This window comes from Chelmon rostratus, chromosome 8, assembly GCF_017976325.1.
Source record: "Chelmon rostratus isolate fCheRos1 chromosome 8, fCheRos1.pri, whole genome shotgun sequence".
Lineage (NCBI taxonomy): Eukaryota > Metazoa > Chordata > Actinopteri > Chaetodontiformes > Chaetodontidae > Chelmon > Chelmon rostratus.
In genome coordinates this window covers 116762-138446 of record NC_055665.1, presented here as the reverse complement: position 1 = coordinate 138446, position 21685 = coordinate 116762, and the positions used below count along the sequence as shown (strand labels likewise).

General features: G+C 41.9%; 1 pseudogene; it reads left to right on the top strand.

The window, feature by feature from the left end:
• Window positions 1-4624: 4624 nt before the first annotated feature.
• LOC121610215 lies at window positions 4625-7483 on the top strand (annotated as a pseudogene).
• The last annotated feature ends 14202 nt before the right edge of the window (window positions 7484-21685 follow it).

Here is a 21685-nt window from a genome sequence, read left to right as displayed (position 1 = left end):
CTGCTGAAGGATTTTATGTTTTTAACAGAGACCTGGCTGCCTCCTGGTGAGTCCATGCGGTTCTCCAAGCTTCTTCCTCCCGACTGTACTTATTTTAGCTCTCCTCGCAGGGCTTTGAACCGGTTCAAGGAACGAAAACGAAAACCGGGAACTATTTGTATTCTACATGGAACAGAAACGCTTAAAAATAATGGTAATGGTTAATACCGTTTTTATTTCCCTCCTCAAAGTTTCCGTAGCCTACAAATAAAAAAAGTAAGTCTTCTCTTGCGCACGTTACCATGACCTGCTGGGGTTCACTTCCTGTGTGACATTCGCTGACTGAATGGAGAGAGTGGGAAGGTGGACTGCTATCACGTCTTCACATCTTAAATAAGAGGTAAATGCAGTTTAGCATTATTTAAAATGTCCATTTCACGATATCAATATATTTGTCCACTTTAATGATGGGCTCGCAAACATTAGGCTAAATGACGTTAACCTCTGTTTGCTAATGCATAGGGCCTGACTAGCTAGTCTTGGTAACACACTACACGAATTATCTTTCATTTGTGGCACTTTTTCTGTTTGTGTAGATGGGAAGACATACTGAGAATCCAAATGGCCAACATTTTTCCTTTAACCCAGCAACAAACAAATCGAAGTGCAACGTTGAGGGATGTGGAGCCGAAATAGCGGGCAACCATGGAGGGAATTTGCAGAGGCATATCCAAAGATGTCATCCGGACCTGTTCAACTAGTCTTCTACTGACCCGGCACACGGCAAAGTACTCTAGATGCGGTCGCTGATAAGAAGCCAAAATTGCTCCATGTACCCATTACATCGGAGGCCCTCGTAGATGCGTGTTTGGAGCTTGTCACAGTGAACGGCAGACCATTTTCCTTAATGGAGGACACTGGCTTTAGAAAAATAATCGACCCACTACAACAAGCAATTGGAAATGGTTTCGCAATTAATTCAGCCAACATATGTGAGAGGGTAACAACACTCGCAGACAGCGATGCATGTTTGTTGATTAACGATACCTGATGGATATGGACCAGGTTCGGTGACTTCTTTTAAGTTGCATGTGACTTTATAATGTCGTTGACGTTTGTGTGGAAATACTTTCTTTCAACAATAAACAACACATTTGAAATAATTGTTTTGAATTATTCTTGTATTATTTAATGAAGGTTGTAATATTATTACATTTGGTTTAAGCTGGATGAGAAAGAGACATAATTTTACAGCATTTGTTAAACAGCTGACAGGAACGTCTATTTAATTGTGGAACCCAAAACCGGAAACGTTAAAATTCCGTTTCTGTTCGGAACGAACCAATTGGAAAAAAAAATTGGTTCAAAGCCCTTCTCCTCGAACTACAGGCAGAGGTGGAGGCCTTATCTGTGTTTTTAAATCTAGTTTTAACTGTCGACAGATTTCCCCTGTCTCTTACTGCAGCTCTTTGAGCTGAACTCCTCTCCTCCTTTGCTGTTCGCAGTAGTGTACTGTCCACCAAAATACAGCAAGGATTTTATTCATGACTTTGAAAACTTTTTATCTGGAACTGTGGTTGATTTTGACCATTTCCTTATTGTTGGTGGTTTGAATATCCATGTGTGTTGTGAAGGCAGGCCTCTGGTCAAAGATTTCTTACCTCTGCTTGACTCTTTTAACCTCACTCAGTGTGTGTCTGGCTCCACACATGAAAAGGGACCTACACTAGACTTACTGAAGGCTCATGGGTTGACGGTCGGTGTCAGTGAAATCTGTGATCGTGCCTGTATTTCTGATCGCCTGCTTGTTTTATTTTCTGCCACCATCCCGTGCTCGGTTGTTGCTGCTTGTCCACCTTCTCGTCATCGTCGTGTTATCAGCACCAGCACTCACGCCCAGTTCTCTGCACTATTTAAAGACTCTGTGCTTTCCAGTGTGGATGGGTCCGGGTCCGTCTGTGCTGAAGAGCTAACTACTCTTTTTAACTCTACCTGCAGCAATATCCTGAACTCCATTGCTCCTTTAAGAGTTAGTCGTCCTAAAGCACATCATGAACCATGGGTAACTGACTCTGTTCGTGCTCTCAGACGCTCATGTAGATGTGCAGAGAGAAGGTGGAAGATGGATAGGCTGCAGGTCTCCTTTGAAACTTTACGGGACTGTCTTCTAGAGTACCAGAGCGCTTTAAAATGAGCAAAATCCACTTAAATTTCAAACCTCGTTTCTACTAGCGTTGGAAAACCCAAAGTTCTTTTTAGTGTTTTAAATTTGATCGTGACACCTCAAGATGCTGCCTGCGTTGTTCCTACTTCCACCCTCTGTAATGACTTTCTCAGCTTTTTCACTGATAAAATCACTGCTCTTCGGTCTATCCCTGTCTCTACTGACCCTGACCCGTGTCCCTCCACTCCAAGCTGCTTTTAACCAGTTTGAGCCAGTCTCTTTGTCTGAGGTTGTTCGTGATTTGAAGCCTACTAGCTGCTCTTTAGACAGCATTCCCTCCAAGTTTTTAAAGGGGGTGTTTGACTCGGTAGGGTCAGTGCTTCTGGTGTTGGTAAATGCCTGTCTCAGTTCAGGTAGTTTTCCATCAGCTTTTAAACAAGCTGTTGTGCAGCCCCTTCTAAAAAACAACCCTAATCTTGACCCCTCTTTGCTCTCGAACTTCAGGCCTCCAAACTGCCCTTCCTGTCCAAAGTGTTGGAGAAAGTAGTTTTTAAACAACTTCAATCCTTTTTAATTGAAAACAGCATCTATGAGAAGTTTCAGTCTGGGTTCAGAGCTCGTCATAGCACTGAAACTGCTCTTTTAAGGGTTTTTAATGGCTTGATTTTAACTGTTGACTCCGGGTGTGCTGCTATTCTGGTGACCTTAGATCTGACCGCAGCCTTTGACACAGTGGATCATGAGACCCTTTTACTGCGCTTAGAGCATTGTGTGGGGATTAAAGGTACTGCCCTAAAGTTTTTTCGCTCTTACTTGACAGAGAGAACCTTCTCTGTTCATCTGGGTGAGTTCTCTTCAGGTGTGGCCCCTCTTTCTTGAGGGGTTCCCCAAGGCTCCATTCTAGGCCCTCTGCTTTTTGTTCTGTACATGCTGCCCCGGGGTTCTATCTTTCGCAAGCACAATGTCCCTTTCCACTCCTTTGCAGATGACATACAAATATATTTTCCTCTGAAAGTTGATTGTAAGGATTCTCTGCAGCCTCTGCTATCTTGTCTGAAAGACATTAAAACATGGATGAACATAAACTTTCTAAACTTAAACGACAATAAGACAGAGGCTATTGTGTTTGGAAATCCAAATGTCCTGGACTGTTCAGCCAATTTTCTGGAGCACCTAACTGTTGCTACTCTCGAAAGAGTCTTGGTGTGACTTTTGACAGTGCTTTTAACCCTTAAAAGCCCCTCGGGACATTTCCTGCCATTCTGTTTTTTATTTTCAAATATTTTTGGCTGTGTTGAATGAATATAGCTCATATTTGCCAGAGGATATCAATTTTTAAAAAACTTTTGAATTTTGGTGTCAGTTTTTAAAATTAGCCATCCAGGCTAAGCTCACGCAAAAACCGCCTTATTTGTCCCTCGGGACAAAAATGGCCCCATTGAAAATGCCATTTTTGATCCCCCATTTATCGTAACATAAACTAATGCATTCCTTTTTGTTAAGATTTCATTTTGGACTACTTCTCTTCAATTTTTAATTTTTATATTTGTCCACCTAATGGTGCCACTTTTTCCTATTTAAAGCATGCTAGCAAAATTTCACACTTTTTTTAACGATTTCTGCAAGAAAATGCATTTCATTTGCAGGGGGCCTTGCAAATGAAATGATCTGTTTGATGTGTGATTTATGATGTGTGTGTCTCTCTCTGTGTGTGTCTGTATCCAACTTCAAAACTTGAAGGCCACACACACTTCTATATGTGAGGTCAAAGTCCAATTCTGTTTTGGTTACCGCTCAGGTTATTTACACAGGTGCACTGCATCCAAGGATATAAATATGATCAGCCGTGAGGAGCAGTCATTTTGGAGATGGCAATACAATACAGCACACAGGAGGCCCTGGACATCATCATGCAGCCTGAGCCAGCTTCTCATCCTCCTCTGGGGACTCGGAGACTGACGTGGAGGAAGCCTCAGAGGTAGAGTCAGACCTGCTGGCTGACACATCTGAAGATGCGAGCGAAGGGGAGATAGATGAAGCAGATCAGCAGGAATGGACATCAAAAAATGGGAAAATATTTTGGTCTCCCACAAACTCTGCAACACTCCGCTATGTCCCAACAGCCACAGGTATGATTCCAGGACCGACACAATATGCTGTTGCCCGAATCAGTGACCCGAAATCCTGCACCATGTTGTGGCCATGACAAACCTGCATGGGAAATGCTCAATGGCAGACTGGAGAGACATGGATAATGAGGAACTGCGGGCTTACATAGGTTTGGTCATTTTGGCTGGTGTTTACAGGTCAAAACATGAGTCAACCCTCAGCCTGGAGTGAAAAGTCTGGACGGAGCATTTTCTCAGCGACGATGTCCCGGAAGAGATTTCTCCAAATCAGCCAAAAAGTGCGATTCGATGATAAGCTATCCCGACCCCGACGACAGGAGGGAAAATGGCTCCCTTCCACCAAGTCTCGGAAATGTGGACTCAACGCTTGCCGATGCTGTTCAGCCCAGACAGGGACATCTGTGTGGATGAACAGCTCATCCCATTCAAAGGCAGGTGCAGCTTTAGGCAGTACATGCCAAAAAAGCCAGCGAAATATGGACTGAAGATTTGGGCAACCTGTGAAAACATCTTATGCCTGGAGATTGCAGGTGTACACAGGCAAAGCACCTGGCAATCCTGCTGAAACCAACCAGGGAATGCGAGTGACACTGGAGATGACAGAGGGGCTCCAGGGACACGTGATTACATGTGATAATTTTTTCACCTCGTTCCCACTGGCAGAAGAACTGCTCAGGAGAAAACTGGCCCTGGTTGGCACAATTCGCCGAAACAAGCCTGAGCTTCCCCCTCATTTGCTCCAGACAAGAGCAAGAGCTGTCTTCTCCTCCATGTTTGCTTTTACAAAGACCCATACGCTGGTCTCTTACATCCCTTGACAGGGCAAGAACGTGCTGCTACTGAGCACAAAACACCGCAGTCCAGATGTAAGTGAGGAAAAGAAGAGAAAGCCCATCATCATCCAGGAATACAACAAACGTAAAGGAGGTGTTGACAATCTTGATAAGGTAGGTGCCATTATGCATCAGTCACACACACACATTCATTTACTACTTGTCAAAAATATATGTAGATTTTCTAGCATATAAAACAAATATGTGTGTCCTGAGAAAGAATAATTGGATCATTTATTCATATTGTATTGTTTTTTGTTTTGGGGGTTTCTTAGGTTGTTAGCACCTACTCCTGCAGGAGGAGAACCAATCGGTGGCCACTGGCCACAACCTGGTTGATGTGTCCCTCTACAATGCCTTTGTCCTGTGGACATCAATTGACCCATCCTGGCAGCAGCAGAAACCACACAGGAGGAGGCTCTACATTGAAGATGTGGGAGACATGCTGGTAAGGCCACACATCCAGAAAAGAAGGCATCCTCCCCGCTCATCAGCTGCTGCAGGTCCCTCTCTTACTGGCAAAAGTAAGGGCAGGAGGCAGTGCGAGTTTTGCAGACATAAAAAGAGAAGAGTTGGGAACACCTGCTGCAAATGTGGGAAGTTCACCTGCAAAGACCACAGTCTGTCCAGCAGCCTCTGCTCCACCTGAGATGGACTCTCACGCCCACACATGCTCTCTGTCTCTCTGTCTCTTGCTCTTTCAGTGTTTATTAATTCAGTGTTTTTTTTTAAATAGTGTTTTCTGGTTCAAACTGATCTTGTTTGTTTGGATTTTTTTTTAGAAGATGACAGTGTAATCAGCATTTAGTAGGAAAGAAAACGTTTACCTGTTGTAAGACAAGGGCTTGCGAGAATCGTTGTATAGCAATATAGGCTTATTACTAGGATTATTACCTTTAAATTATGCATGAAATTCAATGTTGCTGCCAATCATTGACCCATCCCAGGGCCTAATAATAACAATGATCAAATACTCATTGAAATGTATATTTTTGATTTTTTACACTGAAAAACAGCAGGTTAATGTAAACTTACTGGCATTTAAAGGGTTAAAAAACAAAGATTGCTTAACATTTGACATGTATGTATCAGGCAGAAGTAGTTTTAAAAGATTTAATCATTTAAAGTGGAAAAAAATATTAATGTATGATATTTTTATAGCAGTTTTTGTGAAAGGGACATTTTTGGCCACGAGGGACAAATCAGGATGGATTTTTAAGGGTCATCTAAGGGTTAAATAGATTGGCTCTGTGGTTAAAGGTGCTTTTTATCAGTTGAGGCTGCTAGCCAACGTTAAGCCATATCTTTGCCCCCAAAATCTAGAAAGAGTGGTTCATGCATTCATCACCTCCAGGCTTTATTATTGTAATTCCCTGTATGTGGGCCTAGACCAGTCCTCTATCCAGCGCCCGCAGCTAGTTCAGAACGCTGCTGCTCGATTACTGACGAGAACACATCACACCGGTGCTGTCCTCCCTGCACTGGCTTCCAGTCCGCTTCCGGATAAATTTTAAAATCTTGTTGTTTGTTTTTAAGGCTTTGAACAGTTCTTACCTAAACGACCTTCTTCTGTTGTATAAGCCAGGGAGAGATTTTTAAGAGATATTTAAGATCAGCTGAGCATTAGATTTTAGCTGTCCCTAAATGCAGGCTTAAAGCAAAGGGGGAGCGAGCTTTTGCTGTAGCCGCCCCAAAACTGTGGAACAGCTTACCACCCCAGATCAGATTAGCTTCAAACCTTGGGATTTTTAAATCAGCTCTGAAAACAAATCAGCTCTTGAGATTGTACATACAATTTTTTTATTGTCTTACGTCATGCCCTTTTATTATGCACAGCACTTTGGTCAACTGTGGTTGTTTTTAAATGTGATTTAGAAATAAATTTTGATTTGAAGTGTTTCTAAGGCAGAAATGTTATGCCTGTAATTGTCACTAATTTAGAATTGTATTCTAACAAGTCTGTTGAATTCCAGGCAGTTAACTATCGGGTCGCACAGCTGGCTCAAGAAAACATGGTAATAGATTTATATATCCTGTTTTTATGAGTTATAGATGCCCTCTTGAGCTTAACTACAACATTAATGCTATGTTCTCTGTTGCAGTATGGTTCTTTGGGTGACTTTGATTTTATCTTGTTTCAGCAGGAATGTCATGCATGCCGGCCTTTTGTTAAGTTTCCCCTTGTGTGTTGTCTTTGTCTGTTTTTTGTCACATCCTGTTTTATTTTGAAGGTTTATGTTATGTTTCTTTGTTTATTTCCTGTGTTTTCCCGCCCATGTGATTGTCTGATGTGTTTCACCTGTGTGTCAGTAGTGTTCCTCCTGCCCTGTGTATATCAGTCTTTGTCTGTGTTTCCCTTCCCATAGCCAAAGCCATAGTTCTATAGTGAGTGTTGCGTTGCGTCCTCCTTGTCCATGTCTGTGCATTGTTCCCAGTGAGGGTTTAGTTGTTATTTCTGTGGTCTAGTTTTGTTGTTTTGTATCGCTAGATATAGCCAATTTTCAGTTCTTTTGTTTTTATTTCATAATAGCGTTATTTTCCTCTGTGTTTTCAGGAGTGATTTTTGTTTCTGCTGTTCTGTTAGTTTGGTTCTTAAGGTCTTTCATAGCAGTTTGTTCTTACTCCTTCGGGAGGGTTTTCTGTTCTTTATTTTATAAATTGAATCCCCAGAATTGTGGGCCACACCTCTCCAGAGACTGGAAACCACTTCATTCTGTGGGTGAGCTGCCATTAGTTTAAAGGTTTCATTCTATCAAATTTATAGATTGATAATTAAGTTTGGATGAAATGTTTTTGTTCAGAAGTCTGCATAAATAATTCAGAAACAGCAAAAGCCATATTGTAAACAATGACCAGCACTGAAAGTTACATGTCAAATTGTTTAAGCATTATGTTTTTGAACGCAGCAATGACAAATGTATTTCTTTTCTTTGACTTCAAGCCAAACAGATTCGAATCTATGATTCACTAATGATCTACTCAGTCATCAGTGATAATGACCTGGACCTCCTCAGGTAAAGGGAGATTGACATAACACACAGCATTTATTGGTAAGGTAATGTTATAATGTGATCATATTTAACTATTTCCACCTCCATTTTTTAGAAATGTTTTCAGATTTCTTGGTGGCCTTCAAGGTTGTACTGTGACACATCCACCACAATGGAAGCAGCAAGACTCTGTTGACTGTTGAGTTTTTGTGTGTTCGGTGAGTTGCCTGTCCCATAAGATGCTTGTTTTGCTGTTTAGTGAATGTGTGGTCTTTGGCTTCATCATGTAAAATGTTTTATTCCCAACCAGGCAGCTGAAAACAAAGTTAAAAATCTTGAGGTCACCACCTCATGCGTTCGTCTTGGACTTATCCAATTTAAAGTTCTAGACAGGGTCCATTTTTCTAAGTTAAGACTCTCTGAATTATATCCAGAAGTTGGGGTGGGTGAGTGGGTGTAGTTTTTTGTTTGTATATGTATGTGTGTGCATAAATGTATATATTTAGTTACAAAGCAAAAGAAGGTAAATTGTAAAGTATTTTACTTGTTTTCAATAAAAATATTCTTAAAAATCTTGAGGTCACTGAGAAGTCTCTGACACTCAACCAGTGCAGGACTCTTTGTCTTCATCATGCAGCACAAATGCTTGAATCTGAATGCAGAGGTTAGACAAATCAATCTCTTTAATATGCCAATATTTATACTGGTAATAAGGGGATTATTAAAAGCAAAGGTCGCTGTTACACAGGACTTCCCACCTACAGCAGAAGAAAAGCTGAAAACACAGAATTAAACAGACTACAGGGGGCTGAAGCAAAAATGACAGGCTCCAGCTGCCATTGCCTGGCATGGAAAATAAAGGCATGTTTGTTCCAGTGAGCAACTGGGACAACCAGGTTTTTATGTATGTAATAAAAGTCACGATTTTGGTCCAATCTAGACTCTGCTTTTGTTTTCAACAGAGAGGACATTCTGACAGATGGAGAGACACAGGTATTGACATCTCCAGTGAGCTGTACAAAGTTGTGCCCCCTAAGTGGCACTCACTAATTATACATACAATTTAGGATGGTTAAAGAAATCTAAATGTAATATTACAGGATTTAGAGAGAAAACTGCAGGGAGGGGAGGTTCTCTCAAACCGAATGTATCTGTGGAAACACAGTGTTCGATCCAGCCCTTCGCCAGCACTACAGGGAACATTTCACTTTATTCAGTGACCTGGAGGTATGTAGAGTGCTCTCATTTGGACACCCAACTCCTGGTATTTCAACATGTTTTGAACTATGGTATGGTCCTACTTGTCTATGTTGTTCAAAGCTTAAGCTATAATTCCGCACAAGGTGAAGAGGGATGACAGCACGATTTCACATCTCATTGACTCGATAAAACTGCTCAGCTAAGGTTATTTTAAGCAGAGAAAGGTGAAGAAACGGAGGAAGCGTTGCATACACAACTGGTGAATCAGATAAAATGTGCCAGTTCACTATTTGCCAGTTTCACGCACTATTGTATTGTTTATGTCCTCTTTAACATGGTACATGTTTCTTCTGTAGTTCACTTTACTTTATCCTAGACAGAGGAGATAATCCTGCGACTGGGAAAAGTCCTGTCAGTGCCCAGAAATGTAGCTGAAAAACAGCTATTCATTACTGGGACAGTTTTGCCAGAGGTGAGCTAATAAGGATATCAACATTACAATTAATACAAACTTTACAGTTACAGAAACAAAAAAGAGTGTGTGAGAAATATACCACAACAACAAAATCTAAGCTTTATCAATTATACCTATGCTCAGTTAATCGGTTAGTCCAAACAGCAAGTCTAAAGTACTAGTAACAATTGAAGAGCACATTATTGTAATTTATATATATTTTTTTGTAGATTTTGATTCAGTGGTTGCAAAGCAACATGTGCTGCTACCAAGCAGAATCTGTGCTTCTGAAGTGGACATCTTGCAAAGAAAAGACAACATACAGGACAATGATTGTACTGTGGCTTTACAGTATGTGCATGTGCAACATCACTTTATCTATTCAGGCAGTCTTTGCAGTGGTTTACAGATCATTTTCTTTTTTCCAGAGATGACAACATGGGACACAGAAAGCACTACAGGGGTAGGATATTTTCTATGATTTTTTTTTTTGTCTTTTGCCTTTATTTTTTCATAGTGACAGCTGAAGATGTGACGGGAAGAGAGCCTCAGTACATGGGGCTCAGAACACAAAATACAGAAACAAACATAAACAAGTTGATGAATGTAATTCATTTCAAATTCAATGGAGCTATAGGTATTTGCAGTATGTAATGCTCAATCACTATGCAACTCAATACCCAATGTAATTGAGCAAGATGGCACATGTGGTGCTCAGAGCCCCAAAAAGTACATTTGAAAAACTCAAAACCAGTGTCTGAGCCCATAAGTTGCCTTTAGGGTATAATATTTTACAGAAAAATAGATTTTCTATCATGGATACAGAGGCGCCCTATCCCCATGTATACAGGTTCCCAACATGATCACTTTAGTGTAAAAAACAATTAAATGAAATAAATAAAATAAATATTAAAAAATTGACATTAGACATTGAAAAGTTTGCCATACTGCTCTAGGTGTCATGTCTTGTCATGCGCTTCCTGTCTTATTGTGAAACCCTAGCTCTCCTCTCGTTACAGGCCCTTGACTTCCTGGTGTTCTTCCCGCTTGTCTCCACCTGTTCATTGTTACCTCGTGTATATATAGTCCGTGTCTCCCTTTGTCCTGTGCCAGATCGTTTTGTGCGTGTCTTGCCCTCCTGAGCTAATTACCTTGCCATATTGCTTTTTGCATATTTTTGTCTCTCAGCCTAAGCGCCTTCAGTTTGTATTTTTGATATCCTCAGCGTCTTGATTTGCCTGTCTAAGAAAAACCTTTGTTTTCTTTATTGATGCAAATGTGACAAAAATACAGAATTCATAGTTACAAAATTCTGAACTATTTGTAAGTGCTTTAAATACTCTTAAAGTTTGACCATTAATTCTTCTTTACTTCAGGAAAGTGGCATTTTATGATACAGTTTGGCTTCAACTGAATGGTGCCTCAATCCTGATTTTGAGAGAAGACTTCATCTTCCCACTGTCTGATCAATGGACAAAGAGGACCAAAAGGAAGACTAACTTTCCACAGTGGACATCACTGTAACAAAAGAGAAATGTTATTATTGAATATTAATTGCATAAGTCATTATGACTACATGTGTGATTACATAGTTCTACTGTTATGGGTTAGGGTTAAAAATGGGATGGAGGTTGTGTTGTTAGCCCTAGGGGGCACAATCTGCACTGGCGCAGGTTATTCACATTCATTTCTTTAAAAGGCTTGTAAGGAATAATATCATGTAATCCCTATCGAGAACCTTAAATAAGACTATATTCATAAAGAAAAAGAAAAACACACAAACATAATGTTACATCAGAATACAGGACAGCTCAAAGAGGGTCACCTGGAACCAATCCATATTTTTAATAGATTTATTATTCAGAAAACAGGAAATCCAAAAAGGGCCAAAAAGGGACCTAAAAGGTACTCTCCTATACAGAAAAAAAAACATAATGATGTGCTCACTCCACAGCTATAATCCTAAATGTTAGGGTTAGGGTAAAGGGAGGAAAAAGAAAAGAGGGTAAATTAATTAATTAAAGCCTCCCTTATTAAGTTTAAACATCCCCCAGTTTAGTTTGATGTAGGCACCCAAAATCCAAACTAAATTATCCAATTTAAGTTTAAACTCCCTTTCCCTCTACTTAGGTTCGTGTCTATAAGAGTGCACCTGGCATCTTAAGGACACTATGGAGATACCTGAGAATAGTTTGGGAGATACAAAGTATTCCAAGAGCATGGCGCAGGGCAGGAGGTGTCTTCATCTCTAAGGAGAAGGAGTCATCGGACCTTAGCCAGTTTCGGATGATTTCCTTTCGTATCGTAGCACAGAGGCTGGCTAATTACTTAGAAAGGAATGGTATGATAGATGCAAAAAGCAGGGATACCAGGACTTGCGGGGTGCTTAGAGCATACTAGCATGATTTGGCATCAGATTCAGACAGCTAAGAGGGAGAAAAGAAACTTGAATGTTGTATTTTTAGATCTGGCTAATGCGTTTGGGTCAGTGCCGCATAGCCTTATTTAGAGTTCCTTTCACTACTTTAAAGTGCCGGAGATAGTTGTTAACTTGGTGAAAGCATATTTCCAAGACATCAGACTGTGTGCAAGTAGCGCAGAGCTCACAACAGGCTGGCAAAGATTGGAGGTTGGTATTATGGCAGGATGTACAGTTTCCCCGCTAGCTTTCACAATGGCTATGGAGGTAATTATTAGGGCTTCCAAGTGGGTCGTAGGTGGAGAGAGACGGCAGAATGGAATGTGTCTTCCACCAATTAGGGCTTATATGGATGATATGACACTGCTAACTTCAACAGTGCCGTGTACAAGGAGGTTGTTAGATAAAGTCAATCAGAATCTGGGCTAGTATGAAGATTAAGCCTAGTAAGTCAAGGAGTATTTCAATATACAGAGGGAAAGTAAGTGATAGGAAGTTTGCTATAGATGGTGAGGAAATCCCAACAATTAGAGAGAAATCAGTTAAGAGTCTAGGACGGTGGTACAATGTGGACCTGAATGGATGTTGCAGAAGGGCTGAAGAGAATAAATAAATCAGGGCTCCCAGGAAAACTGAGGTTGTGGTGCTTGCAGTTTGGCTTGTATCCAAGGTTAATGTGGCCAATGTCAGTATATGAAGTCCCATTATCTGTAGCAGAGAGAATGGACCAACCAGTGTGGAACAAAGCAGGTCTAAAGGAGCAAAGAAAGCTTGTAGTGGACCAGGTGCGTAGGCAGGAGGAGTTGTTAAGGGGGGCAAAAGCAGTTGGTCAAGCCAAACAGGGACAATGGTTGAATTGGGAAGGTGTTGAGAAGAGGAAACTTAGTTGGAGGGACCTGTGGAATATGGAGGAAGGCCGTATTGAATTTCTGATAGGGGCGACATACGATGTGTTGCCAACCCCGCAGAACCTAAGTCTCTGGGTACAGGGCGATCAATCGTGCCCACTCTGCTCAGGTACAGCAAGTTTAAAGCACATTTTGTCAGGTTGTAGAATTAGCTTATCACAAGGCCGGTATACATGGCGGCATAATCAGGTGCTGAGAAGCTTAGCCGCAGGCATTGAAGAGAGAAGGAAGCAGGTGAATTCTGGAAGTTCTAGAAAGGAGAGGTTAGGTGTGCAGTTTGTTCGAGAGGGGGAGAAAAATAGAGCTGCTAAGTCAGGGAGCAGGCAGGTAGGGGGCTAGACCGACCAGACCAGACCCTGGACCCGAACCAGGGTTTGTATTCCCACCCCGCTTTTATTGGTGCAGTTGGTGAGAGGCAGGGGTAGATGATGGTAGTACGGCAATCGGCAGTTACATGTGGCATCTAGGCCTGTGGTAGCATTATAGCAGCTAACAATAGCTAAAGTGGTGGTAGTATGATAGTATCTTAGCAGTTAGCATTAACAGTATAGGTGAATCTAGCTTTATTGTCTTCTTCTGTTCTTCTTAGCAGGTAGTGGTTAGCATTAGCGAAATGGTAGCATCGGTACTGGCCACTACCTGGAGCATCTCCTAAACAGGCCTGGGTCAGTTGAACGTGGCAGTGCTGTTTGGATTGTGTAGGAGCAGTGTGAACTGGCACTAGGGGGGGTGACTCTGGGACGCCGGAGTTCACTGCCTAGCCTCCTGGAGGTGGCGTGGGACTAAGTAGGCGAAACACCGTTGAAGGGAGGTTTCCACCTGATGACCCCCAGAGACGTGTTAGGAATCACTGCTCTTTGGCAGGTATAGAGGCAGATTAGGGCTCCAAGGTTCTTCACTGAGAATGAATCCTCTGTTTGAGCACAAGTATCTTGTGTTTAAATTAACACAGACATGCAGAAAGTGAACCCCAATCTGTTAATTAGGGCCCACCATATCCCAATTAATAATTCTTAAACAGAAATAAGGTCATAAAACATGCAACTCTAAGCAATTTATTTAAATCACAAACAAAATTCGAAATTCAACAAACCATCAAAAAGGCCTACAGGCCTCACCCTCATACTGCACTAAAATTACCACTCGCCTCCTCTGAAAATAAGAAGTCATTCATAAGTTATTCTAAAAGGTGTAGAACTAATAGGAGAAACCAGGCGCCAAAGGAAAGCTTAAATGAATAGATAATTTAATTATTGATTTAAGAAAATTAGGTAAGATTAAAGCAAACAAATCAATAAAGTGCCACAATAATAAGTACTGAAAACATGCAATTCATTAGGAATCACACAATCCTAGAATAAATTGTTAAACAGTGAATTGACAAAATTAGGTAAAGTTAAAACAAACAAAACAACACAAATTAATTAAGTGCCATAAGTGCTGAAAACATGCAATTCAACAGAAAATTCATTATTTGGTGGTGGTTTCACCTTTTCAAAACATCACCTAAAAAGACTGTTCCAAGAGGGGCTGGGGAAAAAAAAGAAATTTAAAATTATCTAACAAAAGACAAAATAGGCCATAGCATCCCTTTTCTTCTATATAACTATATCTAGGAGGTCAAGAGGATCACACATCAAGACTTTAGGCATCAAATATTTCTATAATGCAACTATAAGGTGGCCAAAGCCACATGAAAAAGTAAATCAGGGTCTCTCATTAAAGCCATTAGGGGAAACAGTATCCAGTTTTGAAATGGGCAAGCTCTCCTGCCTTTGCCGCTGGGCTTTTGACCACAAAACATTATGCTCCAGGCCAACATATGTATAGTTTTGTAAACCATAGATGGCAAAGTGGGCATACAATATAGTGTTTTTATGACCTTCCCAATGTTGTGTATATGCTCCATTATGCGGGTTTTAAGGCTGCACCCTGTTTCTCCCACATTTTGCCCCTTACAATGCTGGCACTGGATAGCAAATAATTTTTAGGTGTTTGTGGTGAGAGCCTTTCTCAAATTGGGTGACCCCTCCCCGAGCTGCCATTACATAAATAAGGCACAGATTGAAGCAGCCAGAGGTCGCCGCCCACCCTCTTTTTATTTAAGGCCGTGTGGACCAATAGGTCCTTCAGATTTTTGTTACGCCTATAGGCCATAATGAATTTGAACTCACCCAGGGGCTCATGTTGTTGTTGAGCCTCTGTAAAATGAGCACGAAGCTGTGTATTGTATGCATGCAAGTGGTGAGAGAACGTTTGCACTATTCTTACATTCGGTACTGCCTTTTTGGGCCTATAATTATTTTTGAAGCCGTTGGCTTACTTCAGTTCTGATCTTCTGGAAGAAACGGCCAGAATAGCCGCGAAGCTTGAGGACTTGGAACCGAATTAATTGAGATTTAATAATCCCTCTGAAAGTGTTTTGGCTGATAGCTTAATTTATGTAATAACGCATGGCGGTCAGTTTCTTTAAAATAGGCTTTTGTTGCTAACCTCTTGGCCCCACCATTAACATCAGGCACAAAAAATACCTGTGTATCCAAAAATTCCACTCTCTGTTTCTGAATATTAAGTTTAAGTTTCACTTAAGTTTATTTTTTGGATGGTGACCCTTAAGAACCTCCAAGTTGAAAAGTGCAGTGCAGCTGGATGGGTGCGTAAATGGTTTATGTTGATGCCTGTGAATATTCTCATTCATCCAGGTCATTGTATGCTTTAGGGCATTCAATCGTTCGCAACTGGACCTTGTCAGTTTGTCTTAGACGTTTCGCCTCTAATCCGAGTGGGTTTATGTTGATTGGGTCGGTGCTGAAAGTAGTCAATTAATTTTATGCGTCTATGGTAGTTGTGTAGGTCCCTCTTAAGTTCCTCCTGGTCGAATCTGGTGGGTCGTGGAATAAATGTAAGGCCTTTGTTCAACAGTCGAAGTTGGTCTGTGGAGAGGGTGAGTAGTTGTGATAAGTTCAGGATGTTGGAGTTGGGGTCGATGGGTATGGGTGTGGTGGTAGTGGCAGGATTCCGAGATGGGTACTGGGAGGGGTTTTGTGTTTGTGTGATGTGTGTCTGGTCGGAATTGTAGCTGACTGGGTTAGGATGGGGCGACGTCATAAATTTAGTTGTTCGCACCGGTAGTGGAAGATGGCGCTTGCTGTAGTGGGGGTCCAGTGGATGTTGTCCTGTTCGGTGATGAAGAGGTCGTGTGGTATCTCAGCCAGGAACGGGAAGTAGGTTGCAATGTTGTTGTTGATGAGTTTGAGGTTCTGTTGTTGTTTTTCAGTCAGGTTGGGTGAGAAATTGATTATGGGGAAGTATACGTCGGCATTGGGGAAGGTGGACCTTGTTTGTTTGGCAAGTGCTTTGAGTTGTTTGATGGAAGTTTGTTTAGGGTCCTGGTCTCTGTTATTAAGTCCTATGGACATGATTATGATTTTGACTGATGAATTGATGGCTGTTTTTTCGCATATTTTTAGGAAATGGTAGAGGTTGGCTCCAGGGTAGCTATCCAGTTGGATGTCGGGGTTATTGTGAAAGGGGATCCGGTTTATGTTGGAATCGCCCAGGACTAGCATCGGTTTCCGTGGTCTGAAATGCCAGTCTTGTAGTTTTCTATTGGGTCTTGCTAGGTGGTAGGTTGGTCGGAGCATGGCTGGGAAGGTGTGTTTTGGTGTCAAGGGTGTTGAGCAGTCAGGGTTCAGGTCAACAGAAGCGCCGGCTTCCTGTGTGGACAGGTCAAGCAGCAGGATGGAGGGTGGGGGGCTCCGAAAGGGCTTTTTTTTAGTTATATTGACTTTTTGGAGCCCACTCATCATGTCGCCTTCCCGTTCCGCAAGTGAGGGAGCCGAATGCTCAACCAGGCCCAACCGGTCCACGGCACAATCTGTGGGGGAGGGACAAATGGGGGAGATTATGTCTGTGGTAATCACTGAAAGATGTGAGTTGTTGTCGGAGGTGGATCTACTGAGAAAGATTGGGGTGTGTGATGCCCGTGTCGGGATGTGGACCTGCGCCTCTGTCTTCAGGGTTCTTCTTGTGAAGAGAGGAATGGTGTTCGGAGGCATGTTGGAAGGTCTAGGGTCTCCCCCTCGTGGAGGTGAGTGCCGCAGGGAGAGAGGGTGTGATGGATGTGGCAAGGTTGAGGTCATTGCTGTGTTTGTGGTGTGTAAAACCAGGGAAAGCTGTGGGTCCAGGACTTCAGACTGGTTTCCAGGGGTGTCTTGTTGTGGTCTGGTAGGTGGGAATCTTTTGGTTCTCTGAGGTAGGGGGGTGGAGGTGTCCGGGCCAGGTTGGGGCTGATTTTTCTTCTTCTCTTCCATTGATGCGTCTGTGGGATCTGGAAATGGATGAGGGGACCGATGCTCTGGTCAGGGTGAAGAGATGGGGTAGCAGGGGAGGGGGTGGATTTCGCAAGTGGTTGTATGTCCGTGTATATCGGGTAGGGAAACAATTGTGTGGGCCGATGGAGTTGTTCTTGGATATTGCTAGGAGGTGTTGGGAGGAGGCCAGGTTTCCTGAGAGGAGGAGGATGATTGGGTGTAGGATGCTGGCTTGTTCCTGATGTGTTGGAATGTTGTCCAGTCAGATGGTGTAATGTCCGGGTTGATGTAGAAGGCTGTGGCTGGGTGGATTGGTTCTCTCTGTGGTGAGTTAATGTCATGGGCCCATGTAGAGTGAAAGTGCTTCTTCTGGTGGTTTTGGGATGGATGGTAATAGATTTTCTTGTTTTGTTCTTGTTCGATAGGAGGAGGGGGCAGGATGAGCTGTAGGGGGATATAAGTGAGGGTTGTTGGGGGTGGGAGTGATGGATCCCTGTTGCGTGTTCCACCGCATGGATGGTTTCTGGAAGCAGCCTGGATCCGTACCTCTTTTTAGCCCAACCTATGGCTATTTGGAGGGCTACTGGATTTTTGGGATGCTATTGAGTGAGGCTATGGTGGATGAGTAATGGTCTTGTTATATTGTAATGTTATTGTGCATCCATTGTGTGGTGTTTTCCCTAATTTTGGTCCGGGTCTGTTCTGTTGGTGCGGTTTGATGAATTCAGTAAGTCGAGTGGCCTGTTTTATCATACCGGGTGGGAATGTGTGGGATGAGATGGCTTTGTCCATGATTTGTTTGTGGTGTGTTGCTTGTATGAGTCTGAAATATAATTTGCTGGTCTGTCTGTATTGCTGTAAGCAGGGGTGTGCGTCTAGGAAATATAGAGGGTAAATTGTGTGTTTTATATCTGGGATGTGCTGTGACTGTCATGAGTGGCAGGGTTAGGGGACAAAATCCCTCCTCCAATAGGAGATGGGAGGTGCATGGTCCTTCCATCCATAGGACCCCCCCGTACCTCTGGTCCCTTGCATACTGGGTGCGCTCGCGCCTCCTGTCGTAGTGCACCTCTGTCCATCCATATTTATTATCAGTCATTTTTTTTTTCTTTTATCGCTTTTTTCCAAAAACAACTAAGGCTCAAGCTCAAAAAGAGGCCAAGCAAAGAAGACAGAGGGAAGCGAGGGAACACAAAAAATTAAAAAAATAACTAGATTGAGACAAAAACGGAAAAAAGGAAGCCTAAAAAGAACACAGGAGACTGTAAAGGTCTGTTTGTTTAGAGGAACGATTTATGAAATAAAGATGTTTTAATCTTTGTCTCAGTGTGTTTTTTGTTTGACCCACATAGAGTTTCTCACATCTTTTACATGTGATAAGATAGACAAGATCCGAGGAGTCCAGGCGGAAGATCTTCCATCCTCGTTGTGTATGTCTATTGTAATTTTGTGTGTGATTTAGCTTTAGAGTTGACCATTAGAGAAGCGCTCGAGAAAGTAGACACCAGGGGGATCATTTTGGAGCCGCTTGTTTTTCCACTAACATTCTGCCCGGAGCCCCAACTCTGCCGCACCTCTGCTCGAATCGAGTGCAGGAAAGTCCTGCTGTAGCCCCGGCTTTTTAGAGTGTGGAAGAGGGTTTTTCTAGCTGCGTCGACGTCCTCAAACCGTGTGCAAATCCGGTAAAACCTTAAAAGCTGAGATTTAATTATGCCTTTAAAGGTATGCTTTGGATGCAAGCTCTTCTTATGCAATGGGGCATGAGTGTCCGCCGGCTTAAAATAAACTCTCGTTCCCAGGGTCCATTGGGCAGGATCATCCCTGATGAAGAAAACCTGTGTGTCTAGGAATTCCAGCGCCGCGTTCTGTAAGTTGTGCTTGATTTTGATCGTTTCATAGTGAGTATTTAATATGTTCTTCCGTATGTGTCCAAACCCCAAAGATGTCATCAAGATAGTGGCAGTAAAAAGCAGGTAGGTGCATGCAAGACTGTCTTCTCCCAATCTGCCATATACAGATTCGCATATGTGGGGGCAAATTTCTTGCCCATCGCCGTGCCATGAGTCTGTAGACAGATGCGCGAATTAAACTCAAAGTCATTTCGCGTTAGGCTCAGATGTAATAACTTCAGGAGGGCTTCATCTGGTCTGTTTTTATCTGGATTTTGAGCAAAGCTCCTTTGCACTGCTTGTAGGCCGAGTTCAGTATCGATGTTCGTGTAGAGAGCATCAATGTCAATAGAGAAGAGCCTGGCATCTGGTATGGTTTGAATTGCTTTGATTTTATTTACAAAATCATACGTATCTTTATATAGCTGTCATGAGTTTGTGACAATGGATTGAGGAAATGATCTAAATATTCTGCCACCTGGTAAGATTCGCTCCCACAGTCCGAAACGGGTTAGGGTTAGGGGAGTTAGGGGTTAGGGTAGGGTACAAAATCCCTCCTCCTGTAGGAGGTGGGAGGTGCACGGTCCTTCCACCCATAGGACCCCCCGTACCTCTGGTCCCTGGGATATTTGGTGCGCTCGCGCCTCCTGCCGTAGCGCACCTCTGTCCATCCATAGTTATCCATCATTTATTTTTTCTTTATATTTCTTTTATTGTTTTTTTCTTTTTTCAAAAACAAAAACAAAATCAAACAACTAAGGGCGCATTCCAAAGGAAGGGATATACAAATGTAAAAAAAACAAAGCAGTATAATTTATTTTTTGTCTTTTTTTCAAAAACAAACAACTAAAGGCGCATTCCAAAAGGAAAGGATGTGCAAACAGTATAAAAATCAGTAAAACAAAATGAAATGAAATTATTATATTTATGTTTTCAAAGCAAAACAAAATAAATACATATTAAAATAATATAATAAAGAAAAAACAGTGTGCCAAAGACAACGTTTCGACCCCCTTGGGTCTTCCTCAGGCCAAGGCACACTATGAAAGAAAAAAGCTGGCTGGCTGTTATGGCTGGAGAGATGTTGTCTCTCAGTCAGAGCTGAAATGAGCTCTCTCAGACTGGGGCTCTGCCCCCTGAAACTTAACTTACAAAAACAGAAGGAATTTACTTTGGCTCATGTATTAAGGTAAATTGATGTTTTTAGATTATTTTGAAACTTACCAATGTCCAATATCAATTATAATCCATATATTTTAATGAAATTAATATTTTAATGAATTACTTTTATAAATTAATTCTAATCTTGCCAATGTCCCATAAATGTGTGTGGTCCTTATTTATCCACCCATTGGTTTTTAACCCTATAATAGTTATTACTCCCATGTAATGACTTTAACGTATTTATTAATAATTTAAGCCATTAATTTGTAATTGGTTAGGGTTAGGTTAGAGGGAGGGATAGGGTTATAAAAAAGAAAATGGTTAGAGTTAGGCAAGATCAGTGAGGTTAGGGTCAGGATAAAGATGGGGTTAGGAAATGAGGAAGAAACCTGCCCCCTCCGACTGAGGAAAGCAGGAGATGCATGGTCCTTCCACCACCTGGAGGAAAAAACAGTGTCCTCCCTGTTATTCCTCACAAAAGTGAGTGAGGAAAATTGTCTGTCCAGCAGCTGAGGTTTCCGGGAGGTCAAAGGTCGTAGCTTCGCTCTCACCAAGTAGTCCCTTAAATTGCGATTCCTCCTGTAGGCTGATATAACCCTGAATTGTGGAAACAGTTTCTGTGCAGCACCATCACAACAATCCTCAAAATGATCTTTACACAGTCTATTCAACAGTTTATTTCCTGTGCTGAAAGTAGAAATAAGGGGAATGAACTTTCCATGGCTCCCTTCCCTTTTATCCAAAAAAGTATGTAAAGAATGTCTCAAAAAAAGACCTAGAATAGCCCTGTGTTCTCAAACACTTAAACAAAATCCTCACAGCATGTGTAAAATCCTGATCCTGTGTACAAATCCTCCAAAAACGTAAAAGTTGAGCTTTAATCAACCCTCTGAAAGTATGTGCAGGGTGGAAACTGCTCTTATATAATAAGGCCTGTGTGTCAGTTTTTTTAAAGAACCCTTTAATGTCCAATTTGCCTGTAGTGTGAAAACTAACTTAAGAGTTATGGAGGGGTCAGGGGAATTTAATACTTGTAAAAATAGCTCAAAGTCCTCCCTTGATCTATCCCATACCCCCCAAATATCATCCAAATAACGAAAATAATAAAGTGGCATTTAGTAAACACTTCCTCTTCCCATGCAGCCAGAAAAATATTGGCGTAGGCTGGAGCAAACCGCTTACCCATTGCTGTGCCTATAATCTGGAGGTAATACTTCTGGTCAAATACAAAATCATTCCTCCT